We start from the raw sequence: 13,123 nt of genomic DNA, 5'->3' as shown, positions 1-13,123 counted from the left end.
AAACACGTGAATTAGAAAAGGTGGTCAAAGCAAGTAAAAAAAAAGTATATATATTCTGAATTCATGCATGGTTTATAAGGACATTCAATTGCAAATCACAACCTCAGGTATTTAGTTCCAGAGCTAACACGGTTGCATCGAAATCTTATTACAATAGCAAAACCACAACTTAAATACCTAGAAAAATAGAGTATAGTGTGATAACTTAGACATGGCTTTAGCTGAATTGAAATAGCTTGCGTGCTAGTGAGAAATGGTAACCAAGAAAGAATACACATGAAATCACAGTGTTTATGTTCAATCATACGACACCCAATGAGCATAATAGACAAATTATGTCTTTTTGAGCTCAGACGAAGGTGGCAAAAGGGAATACCATTAGCCACTATACATATATGATTTAAAATTGATATGAAACACCTTAACACAGTGGGAAAAGGAATATCCTCATTCTCAATGTACATATGTATGAAATTACAAATAAATTCACTACATATAGACATTGTCATAGAACAGTTTTATCAATAAAAACACAGTAACAACAGGAACATTATCATTGCAAAAATATGAGCAGTTCAAGACTGAAATAGCTTCTTGCAAAAGAAAGCGGAAAACTCCAATTAGATATGAAGAGTACATTACGCAATTATCCTTCAAAACATTATAGTTCGACTCTGTCATTCCAAGATAAATAACAGTTAGTGGGAAAGGGCAACACATGAAAGTTGGAAGGAGAACATGGAGGTGGCATATAGGTGCCTGCAAATAAACCTTGGTGCAAAGTAAACCCCTCAGTATTATACATGGCGGAAAATAAATAAAAAAAGTAAGAAAATTTGTCACAGGACCCAGACTCCTGCAGTATTCAATTGTTCAGGCGACCCCGAAGAAAAGTAAAAGCTTCAAATAGCTATACACGAATCGACAACACAGAGAGTACTTCAGATGCGAAGAGGAATTGATGTGCAATGCCTGTAATAATAGTGAAGGCTCATGAACTGAAACCAACCTGGATAAGGGCCGAGCCTCATGTTAGAAGTTGGAACGTTAAACCGAAGGCCAGATTCACAAGCAAGGACTTTGGAGGTTACCTGCAGAGCATATCCATAAAAAAGAAGTGAAATAGCAACAATACAAATTGAAATTTCAGAGTCAAATGAAATAGTTCCTAAAAAATGAAACTAGTCCCTTACCTTTTCTGAGAATGGTACCATTAAGCTCGGGAATTGCCAAACCCTGGGCAAAGAATTCATACGAATTCAGACAACAAGGATTTCTGCAATTCAGAAATAACCCAGAACTCAAACCAAGGAAAAATCACCTTAATCTCTCGAGGCATGAGAGCGAGCGACCAGTTTGAGTATCCACCGGACAATCCATTATAACCTAAACTAAGCACTAAAACAAAATATAACACTGATTTACTCCAACGTATAGAGAGAATAGTTGTTCTTAAAAGAAAACATAATGAATTCATATTTAGGGTCATACCTGAAGGAGTGAAGACCCATGAGCACGAGCGAGATGAGACACAGGTTCCTTATTCCATTACCTAGACTGCAAACGGTTCCAGGAAAACAATTGCAATAAAGCAGCCATGGAATTTTCGAGCGAATACCTCCATTGTGAGGACATGAGAAAGCTAGGGTTTTGCATGAATAGTAGGAAGCAAGAACAAGATAAAGAAAGGAGAAATAATACGCAGGGCAAGCACAAAACCTTGAAAAGTGAGGTTAGCATTTGAGTCGGTGGGTAATCATCATCGATCTACAACCCCTCGATCCCAACTGCCAACTTCCAGTTGCAAGGAAAAGTGACAATGTCAAGTATATGCCACTTGTATGGTATGAGACCACGTGATTGGAGAGGTGTGGCACAACATTGAATGGCCGAGGGTGACGTGGGTCGTGCCAGAGTGGTAAGCAGAACAATGTTACAGAGTAATGACCCTTGAAGGCATATGAAGCATGCCCAAGAAGTTAGAATAGGGTAGGCATAGGTTGAAATGTCGAACCAACAAATTATTTCAACCACCCTTTACACTATTAAGTAGGTGATATTATTAGTATACGAACATGAAATAAAAACAAGATGTTATACCATAAGGTTAAATCATAGTAATATAGTGTTAATGGTCCCATAGGGTTATACCATTGGTTTAGCAAGGAAACAACGTAGTTCCTATGGCCTATTCATGTATCATTAATCTGAGCAGAAAATAATTTCCTCACATGTATTTTTAGGGGACTAAACCCATAGGAAATAAAGTTGGTACTACTAAACCAAAATGAAGGAGGAAGTGTGGGGTCCAAAATGAAGGAGGAAGTGTGGGGAACATAGGTAGTAGCATGGGGTACAAATTATTAGGAATAGAGAAGGCAAAACTGTTATGAACTACATGGAAACTCAATAAGAAGTTGAATGTATTATTAATAAACAATGTTCTTCCGATGTCACAAACAACCATCAAAGCAACAAACTATAACAAAATAAACAAATTTGTTGATGATATTAAATTGATTACGTACATTCCATCTGGACACAAAACCTTCTATTACAGAGAGCACAATGTCACCTTGACTACCACCTCCAACCTTGGCCATTTGGAGACCAAATCCACAAGAAATATAGTAGTTTTCATCTATCTTGTTTTAAAAAATGGGTGCATGTAGAATCTATGTGGGGAGGGGGGCTGGATGCCATGTCACCCACCTCTTAATTACCGATTGGGGTGTTCTTCCCAAAAACCTATCCATCACCATTAACTACCCTAATATGGGATTATTATTATTAATTATAAAGATTCTTAACTTGTTAATAGGCTTGGTTATAACACTGTAGGCCAATTCCATGACATATTATTTATTTCATAGTCAAAATATTTTGTATATATTTTAATTTAAGTTAAGTTAACGACATTTTGTAGTTAAGTACATAAGTGCGTCTATTTTTAAATAGAAGAATTATAATTTAGTTATCATAATTATTAGGTACATGGGAGGGATTTAACCTCCATGGAATATTTTAGAACATTCTTAGTAGTAGTGACATATCAAAGATTGAGATTATCGAGTTGTTATGCGGTTTTTTCCATTTTAATTAAATTTATTAATTAAAAAAATGTCATGTGACATGATTTATGGTTTTTTGGGCGTGTGTTGTTAGTAATCTATAGCACACATGAAATCTACAATATAATTTTATTATTATTATTTATTACTCATTCTATATATAATATGCACACACTTAATAATCCAGTTGTGGATGTTAGTTAACCCATATTGCACATTACATAGTTACTAAAGTTCTGCATAATTTAATATTTGTAATTGATGCTTAATCAGATGTACATGCTTTTAAATATTCTAAGCGCTCGTCATTAATGTTAGTGCGATGGCCGAGGTGGTGTATTCACGTCCTGGGTTCAAAAGACAGGTTCCCAAGGAGTGACCCCTTACCCTTAGCTCTACACACTGATACATTAATATTTTAGGTCCTGTCGTAAATACTCCTCTCAGCTAGCATGCAATCGTAATGCTACCAGCTGCCCGGTCTAGGCTCTTCTGTCTGCTAGATGGTGCTCATTTGAGCCTGGAGAATGGGAGAAGATCCTGGAGCACGTCCTCACGCCTGCAGTAAAGGTTATCCTCCCAATGTTCGAGCTTTATGCCTGGATTGTGGACTAGAGCTTGACTTTGGCATTTGATCCTGTAAACTGTTAAACAGAAATGGAAACATACCAGCGTCTTGACCTCATTGCTACCATTCAACATATCTACAGGTGTGCTCAGAACCTCCATTGAACTCCTCAGGAGACAGGAACTACCCCGTTCAACACCCAATTCACTACCTTTGATGGCAGGTATATTCTCTATTACAGAGGTTAATTGTAATGTTACTATTTCTCACGCTTTTCGTTCCTTTTTTTTCATCCACAACTGACTGTAACTCTTGTCCATCTACGCAGGTGAAAACACAGTAACCCCTTCATGTTTCTCTCCGATATCGGCAGAAGGAAAACCCTCTCCATCCTTCCACAGGTGAGGCATAACTCCTCATTTCGTTTAGTTTTATTCGTGAAAGGTCCCCTATCATTTGGTGCTAAGATTCTTATTGCTCTCGCTTGCAGGTTGTAGAGATTTGTGATGATGGGGTTTTGCATCGAGTCGTTATGCTCCTGTTGCGAGCAGGAGGATGAACCTATATGGCCAAGAGCTATGGTATGGGAATGCCTCGGCATGCTAGCTTGAAGTTTCATGCTTCTACTTTCTAACTATAACTGGACTAAGTAGTGTTTTCTTTTAAAGAACGATTCCCATTGCTAATGTAATGCTTTGAATGACTTCTTCTCTGGACGATATCCTTAGTAATTAACGGCAAAGGACTTTGTAGGGTTTATTTATGTTTTTAAACTGGTTCTAAAGACCTCTATGCGAATTTGGTTTTCTTTGTAAAAGAATGTCATATCAGCTCATGAAATATATATATACATCTTTATTTCCTTAATTTCAAAATTGTCCAATTGACTTCATCAATGTGTTTTAGGGTTCACTGTTAAAGTAGTATTTTACAGTCTTTATTACATTGTTCCAATCATGGTTCTAGGGTTGATTGAGGCTCTTTTCAAACTAAATCTTCGAATTAGAGTGGTTAATTTTTTTCCTTTAGCAGCTAATGGCTTCCTGGGTGTCCCTCTTGGGACTAGCCGAGGAGTAAATCTGCTAGGGTTAGATATTCATTTATAATTGTTTAAATAGAGTGTTCATTGTTCTTTGCAAGATCGAGGATCAGAACACTCTATTCGCTTGCCTCCTTTTCTGGTGCAGAGGAATCGTAACCTTCTTCATGCTATAATTAATTGTAAAGGGAACCAACGCTGTGTTAACAATTACAATGCATAACACTTTTCTTTTACGTTTAGCACCCACCATCCCTAACCAGGGGTGCTATCTTGTTGGAAAGGTTGGGGCCTATGGCCAACTACCTTGACTTATGTTACACAGGATTATCTTTACCCTTTGTATCATTTAAATTTTTCTTTTAACCAAACTGTATCAATCACTATCGCGGTTTTCTTACTCATTCGCTTCTAAGCGTCTCCGAGATGGTCTTTCTGTTTGCTTCAGGGCTTTGCTCTCCTCACGGTTTCCTTGTTTTAATTAAAGGCCTCGGGCCTCAGAATCCTTTAAAATATTAATGCAACTATCCACAACGTAGAAAACATCGAGTATATGTTTACTAATAATAACAATGACTTATACAATATATTTCTCACTGCAATCATACCAACAAGATAGGCATGCCTTAAAGTCTATTCTACAATCATTGTATAGCAAAGTAGAGTTGCCTTCTTATCTAATTAAAATCTATCTCAGTTATTTCATAACAGTCATTTCACAATAGATTTGTCCTGCATGGTAACTGATTCTACAAACATTGTATAGTAGAATAAAGTTGCATTCTTATCTGATTAAAATCTACTCCATAGTTATTTCATAGCAGTGATTTCACAACAGATTAGACCTGCATGGTAATTGATTCTACATACATTGTATAGCAGAATAAAGTTTCCGTACTTATCTGATGATGAAGAGTGGTTTCTTACAGATGAAACCTCTCCACCCTATTGTTATAGGGGAAACCCAACACCCCCCATTTTTGTCTTATTGACTCAAATAATGGGGATCCTTTCTATAAATTTTTGGCTAAGCATGATTTATGATTTCCATTTAAGTTAATTGTCTTACAATTTTATAATTTTTTATTTTCATCGGATTTGTGTTTTGATTGTTTCATTGAATCCGACTTTTCACAAGCTTTCCATCGATACTTGTTTTGACTCATTTGTTCAACCGGTTTCTAAATGGCACTCCTTTGAAGTTTGATCATTTTCTCGCCTAGACTAAAATTGTATATAAATGTATAATATTTCTGTTTTTATAATTAATTAAGTTCATTAATCATTCATTGTAAATATTGACTTTTAGATAACTTTTATTAACTTTTTGTTTCCTCACTGACAGTCCTACAAAATGATCCAACTAAATCACACAACGGATGAAAATGCATTTTGGGATCTTGGTAATTTACTCCAATTTATTACTTTAAAATAAATTGCTAAGACCAAATTCTCAAAATTGCAAAGTGGCTATAGTTCAATTTGTAGTTTTTAACCCCGTACAGAAATTACCTGCATACGAATTCTAAAACATAGAAAATAAACAATGCGAGAGCATAACAAATAAAACACATATACACAGAGATTTTCCCCTGGATCCCAAAACCGGGACTACCAGCTTGATTTTTCATTATGTTCCTTTCAATGTTACAATACATATTTATACATGTTGAAGCATCCAATACCATGAACCGAAAACCATCATGTCCAAAACCATGGACGGAAAACCATCACGTCCAAAACCATGTGCGAAAAACATGCACAAAACCATACGTAGGTCCACCCAACCTAATATAGGGTCCAAAAAACAAAATTTTTTGGGGCGCTACCTCAGACCCCATAGAGGGGGCTTACCTGCACCCCTCACACCCCATGTGACCCCCCTGCTACGCAATCGGCACAACGAGGGGGGGCTCCGCCCCGCCTCTAACCCCCAGGTTAACTATGTGGGCTAGTCGTGGAAAGAATATAACACAACCCAACATTCTCCCACTTGTACATTTTCTTTCCATGAGGGCCACAAGAGAGCTTAGTCATTTATCCGGCCCTGCAACGCCCATTGTTTCTCTACACCAAGAGAACTTCTCAAAGCTCACAAATTTTGTTTATACATCTACAATATTCTTCAAAGTGTCCACCTTTACCAGCAATACCTTTTTATCTTCTATCATATCCCTCACAAAGTGATACTGAACATCAATGTGCTTTGTCTTTCAATGATATGCAGGGTTCTCTGCCAAGAAAATTGCACTTTGGCTGTGAGAGTCTATCCTTATAGCTCCCTGTAATAACCCCATACTTGAACACAATCTTTGCAAAAAAATTGCTTCCTTGCTTGCATGAGTGGATGTCAGGTATTCTGCCTCTGTAGTTGATAGTGCCACTACAAATTGTTTCTTACTCATCCAACTGAGTGCACCTCCAAATAGGTTAAACACGTATCCACTTGTAGATCTTCTTTGATCCAAATCTCCAGCCCAGTCTACATCAACAAAGCCATGAATATCCAACACTCTGTCCAATCCTGGTCTTCCTTGGTAGTACAAACCATAATCACTAGTGCCAAACAAATACCTGAAAACCCACTTCACTGCTGCCTAGTGCTCCTTCCTTGGTTTTGACATAAACCTGCTCAATACTCCAACTGCATGTGCAATTTCTGGTCTAGTACAGACCATTGCATACATCAGGCTACCGACTGCACTAGCATATGGAACATGGGACATGTCCTCTTCCTCTTCTTGTGTCTTGGGACTTTGTTCAATTGATAACCTCACACCTAGAGGAATATGAACCTTCACCGGTTTACTATCCTGCATATTAAACCTCTGTAGTATTGTCTTGACATACTTCCTCTGGTTTAACCAGAGCTTCCTCTTTTCCCAATCTCTTTTAATTTCCATGCCCAAAATATAGTTTGCAACACCAATATCTTTCATGTCTAATTTGGAGGACAATTGGGTCTTCAAATCCTCAATAATTTCTTTGTCATTTCCAACCAACAACATATCATCCACATACAAGACTAGATAGATAACACATTCACCAATTAATTTAAAATACACACAGTGATCTGCTTTGCTTCTAGTGAAGCAAAGTCCCCTTATAAATGTATCAAATTTCTGTTACCACATCCTTAATGTTTTTTTTAACCCATACAAAGACTTCTTTAACTTGCATACCATTTCTTTCTTACCCTTCACCACAAAACCTTCAGGTTGCTTCATGTAGATCTCATGTTCTAGATCCCTGTGAAGAAACGTTGTCTTCACATCCATTTGTTCTACCTCAAAATCAAAAGCAGCAACAACAGATAAAAGTAATCTAATAGAAGCTACCTTGGCAACAGGAGAAAAAATGTCACCAAAATCAATTCTTGGCACTTGGGAATAACCTTTTGCTACCAATCGAGCTTTGTATTTCTCCACCTTTCCTTCTGCATTTGTCTTCTTCTTGAACACCAATTTACTGCCAATGGGTTTCCTTCCAGCCGGTAACTCCACCAGATCCCAAGCCTAATTTTTGTGCAAAGATGTCATTTCATCAACCATGGCCTCTTTCCAGAGTTTTTCATCCTCTAAATCTACTGCTTCCTTCATAGTTCTGGGATCATAATCAGTAACAGATAAAGAGAAATTTGAACAAAAAGAAAATGGACTATACCTTTCCAGCTGCCTTCTTTCTCGAACTGATCTTCTCACACCCGAAGTTTGTGGCTCTTCATCTTCCGATTCCTCCTCTACTGTAGAGTCTGATTCTTCCTCCTTAAGCTCAAACTCTATCTTCTTAGGTTCCTTTGGTTGGACTTCATGTTTAATAACATCTTTCACCTCTCTGAACACCACATCTCCACTGTACACAACCTTCCTTGTTACTGGGTTCCAAAGCATATAACCCTTTAAGCCATCCTTATACAGATAAAGAAAAATTTGAGCAAAAAGCAAATGGACTATACCTTTCCGGCTGCCTTCTTTCTCGAACTGATCTTCTCACACCCGAAGTTTGTGGCTCTTCATCTTCCGTATCCTCCTCTACTGTAGAGTCTGATTCTTCCTCCTTAAGCTCAAACTCTATCTTCTTAGGTTCCTTTGGTTGGACTTCATGTTTAATAACATCTTTCACGTCTCTGAACACCACATCTCGGCTGTACACAACCTTCCTTATTACTGGGTTCCAAAGCATATAACCCTTTAAACCATCCTTATACTAAATAAATATTCACTTTTCATATTTACTATCCAACTTGGTTCTTTTCTCCTTTTGAACATGTACATATGCATCACATCCAAATACCTTCAGATGTGAAAGAGAAGGTTTCTTACCAGTCCATACCTCTCGTGGAGTCTTATCCTCCAACACTGATGAAGGTGATTTGTTGACCCAGTAACATGCTATCTCCAGTGCCTCTGCCCAGAATTCTTGTCCTAACCCGGCACCACTGAACATGCTTCTTGCCCTTTCCATCAATGTCTTGTTCATTCTTTCTACAACTCCATTTTTCTCAGGTGTGTATGGAGTAGTCTTCTACTGCGCTATACCACACTTTTTATAGCATTCTTCAAATTCCTTATTGTAAAACTCCCCACTGTTATCTTTCCTCAACACCTTTATCTTCTTCTCTGTTTGGTTTTCCAGTAGATTCTTAAATTCTTTAAACCTGTCAAAGACTTTGAATATTTCTTCTTAAGGAAATATATCCATGTATTCCTTGAGAAGTCATCTATAAATGATACATAGTACATAGAATTATGATGTGATGGAACCTTCACAGGTCCAAAGACATCACTGTGCACAAGATCTAATATCTGTTACACCCTCTTACCACTAGAGGGGAAACTCACCTGATTCTGCTTCCCATATACACAATTTTCACAGAAATCAAAATACAGAGAGTTATTACTCATACCTTCTACCATACCTTTACCATGAAGTATTTGAAGGCCCTTCTCTCCAATATGTCCAAGCCTTTGATGCCATAGCATGGTATTTTCTCAAGAGACCACTAGATTTTCTGCTCCACTTTCAGGAACCACAGAACTATTGCACCCATCAACAACAGTGCTACCTTGCAGCTTGTACAGAGTTTCAATTCGAACTCACTGCATCAATACGAGTGCCCCCCAAACCATCTTGCAGGTATCCTTCTCGAACATTGTTTTTACACCTCCATCATCCAGCTTGCTTACAAAAATCAGATTTCTGGCTAATGTAGGAATATGCAAAACACCCGGAAGTGTTCTAACCCTTCCATTAGACCCACCAAAATTTGGAGCAATGGCAGATTTGTCGAACCTACCAAACTGCTGCCAAGTTAATCTACAATTAATTAGTGGATAATTGTGTGTTAATTACCGTTAAGCTCCATTTAATGCATAGCGATGGCCTCTGGTTATGGTGTATGGCCATATGTGGAGGGGGTTTGCCCTCTTTTTCCCCGACCACCGCATATTATTTCTTTAAATGAAAAGTGTCCCCGTAGTTTGTTAAGACCAATGTTTGTGGAATAGAGGTGGAGTGTGGGGCTCTGGCAGGTGAGGTTGTCAGTTCAATTCTGTCGGCCTCCAAAATAACATTTTACCTGACCTTTGAGAGGGTGCATAGTAGCCTCCACAATTTCCACGTCATAGCCTCTAATTGGTCCACCTCAATGCCTTTGACAAATAACATGTCCACAATTATTGCAATGTGATTGAGTGACCTGTTGGAATATTCTAGGAATATTCCTTGCAATACTCTTTTTGCTGACTTTGTTGTACGGATGCTTGGTCAGCATCCCAGTAAGCCTATACCTAATTTGTGTGGTTAACAAAACAAACAAAATTCTATATTTCTCATATGAGCTCTGATTTCAGTGAAGCAAGTTGTATTGGGATCGTATTTCTGATACATACGCGGTTGTTTAGAATTTGAGTGATTTTGAGCTCTTTGACTTTTGAGCAAAATTTTGCCCCTAATCTAGATTCTGATTAATCAATTAGCTAAAGAAGTTGTTTCTCCCTATATCCTCATAATGTGCTATCATTTCCTCCATGAAAATTGACCAGGTGACAGGCAGTTTATGACAAAAAATCCCTCTATACCATACATACTGATTCGGTTCTAAATATAAATATGAAATACATATTTTTGTATGTTTTTCACATCATCTAGATCAAAATATTGTTCCATCTGTAGTTTCCAAGTTACTAGATCCTTGTAATAAAACTTCCTCATATGTATTCTTGGAATATTTTGTGTCTCTAATCCAACATTATATTATATGAAATCATGGTTAACATTTCTTTTGTTCTCATCATGAGTTTCCTCTACTACCTTTTCTTCATTAGAAAAAATTTCTTGTAGCAACTTTGTCCACCCTTCCTTCAAACCTTCCCTGCCTTTCTTCAAATATTACTTGTTTCCATTCAATTATTCTTATATAACATTGATATTAGCTTCCATGTCATAGAAAAAACTATTTATCTTCGCTTCAATTACACTGTTCAAATCATCCATCCAATTTTGCTTACTAGGTGTTTCTATTTTCTTGATTTGAGTCATTCATTTTCTCGCTTTTAGGAACTTGATATTTAAACGACTGTAAATCTATAATTTTGGATATAAAAGTTTAGAATTTCCAGCATATGGTATCCCTCTGAGTCCTATTTCCAACCCCATAAGTCTCATAGATATTGGATTCACCAAGAAAGTGTTATGCCCAATTGCCCATGATGGCCTCATTATAGACTAGTTTAGTAGAGAGAAATTGCATGGTGTGCCATGTTTTTTTGTTCTGACCTTCAACCCTAAAAATGATACCCAACAAGCTCCAGTCTATCTTTTCACGTCTTACAAAATTTGAATCCAATTCTTAGAGAGAAAGTTATGAGGCTTTTCCGTAGGTCACCTGTTTGAGATGCAATTTTGGAGCCTACAAATATCCTAATTTCCTCAGCTCATGTTTCCACAACTATAGTAAGAAATGATCTGAAATTTGGGAACAAAGTTTATCGAGATTTCAGCTCAAATTGGTTTTAATCTCAGCTTCTTAGGCTTCGTAAAAACAAAATTATAGCAAAAATTCCATGATGACTTGTTTGAAGCAGTGAAAGCCTAGAATCCAAAGCTCTAATACCAAATGTTATGCAACCAACTAACAAAATTGAATAAGAGACAGATCAACGACTTCAAAATAAATCTCTTAGAGCTAGAAACATCCTTTACATCACACAAATGAACAATTATTTTATGATACAAATGACAAGAACTCCTTTATATATATAGGAGTCTAAGGGGTCACAATATAATCAAGGCCTACATAATAATCATATTGTAAGGGCACAATAATAACAATAGTGTGACTTCTATGGGGCACAATAATAACAATATGGGGGACTACATGGGGACAATCATACAATAAGGGGGTTGCACTAATAACAATAATGGGCTACACTATTAGTATAGGGACCTAACACGGGGTGATTGACTGAAGAGAGATTTGACTCAGTCAATCTATGGTCGCGTGAAATGTGGTAGTCTCATCTCTAGTTGGTTTCTACATTAATTAATGAGAAATGAATTCCCTTGTTTTTCATTTGTAAATGTACTGTTTTATATTTGGATTCTATGATTAATATATTTGTGGTATTTCTATTGTTACTATTCTGGTTATGTATATGTGTTATGGTAGCAATCATGTATAGCTCTAATCATGTTTTTACTTGTCAATTAATGGACAATGTATCTATGACCTAATAGATGATAATGGAACAAATGACATGAGCAAAAAAAGGTTCTTAGTGACTTTGAGATATGTAGAAGATCCCTATGCTTAATTTTGTTGTTTACACCTGTAGATTACATGTTTTTGATATGTTTGATGAAATTCCTATCAAGGCTAGTCACAGGTCTCGTTAAGGGTTTTTTTAACTCATTAATTTTTCATCATTGTTTCCATATTATTTTACTGACATTAAGATGTCATTGTATTCTACGTAGTGACCTAGGCTATGGGCTTGAAAAAGTAGTTCAAATCCTGGGCATGCTAGCAGAGAACTTGACAAATTAGTACCTGGATGTTGGCTTGCAGGCTTGTGAAAGCATCTAGAGGTCCCTGAATTCTAGCATGCCCTAGCATGGTAGCGTCTAGAGGGAAAGTGACAAAAACATTTAGTGGGACCCATGGGTAAGTTTCTCGTAATGTTGGCAAGGTTCTCAGGGATCGTATAGATGATGTCAAAGGTCTGTGTGTTGTGTTTCTGTTGATTTCATTTCCTTAAGGTCGCATAGGAGGTCAAATCCAACCATGGTAGCCTCTCGTCTTATGTTTACCCCAATCTTTCAGTTACTTGGGTACATGTGGGAGGTGGGTGTTACAATGATGTTGGAAAATTGTTGTTGTAAGTCTCTTACTATATCTAATAATTGAATGTTTGGAGGTGTATCTTCCCCTACCAACCCTAGATA

General features: G+C 37.2%; 1 long non-coding RNA gene across 2 annotated transcripts; it reads right to left on the bottom strand.

The window, feature by feature from the left end:
- Positions 1-656: 656 nt before the first annotated feature.
- On the bottom strand, positions 657-1,621 carry LOC149159057 (uncharacterized). Of its 2 annotated transcripts, none has more exons than XR_016261094.1 (4): positions 1,492-1,621; positions 1,322-1,398; positions 1,194-1,236; positions 657-1,091 (listed from the first exon to the last, which is right to left on the bottom strand). It is a non-coding gene; the product is annotated as an uncharacterized LOC149159057 (long non-coding RNA). The 2 variants fall into 2 exon arrangements; XR_016261095.1 differs by having other exon boundaries at positions 657-1,009.
- Positions 1,622-13,123: the final 11,502 nt, after the last annotated feature.

This window comes from Pinus tabuliformis, chromosome 5_2 (genome assembly GCF_031772625.1).
Source record: "Pinus tabuliformis cultivar Carrire ecotype Pingquan chromosome 5_2, CPIR1, whole genome shotgun sequence".
Classification (NCBI taxonomy): domain Eukaryota; kingdom Viridiplantae; phylum Streptophyta; class Pinopsida; order Pinales; family Pinaceae; genus Pinus; species Pinus tabuliformis.
Note: the sequence above shows the minus strand (reverse complement) of the source record. Positions and strands in the feature narration are given on the sequence as shown.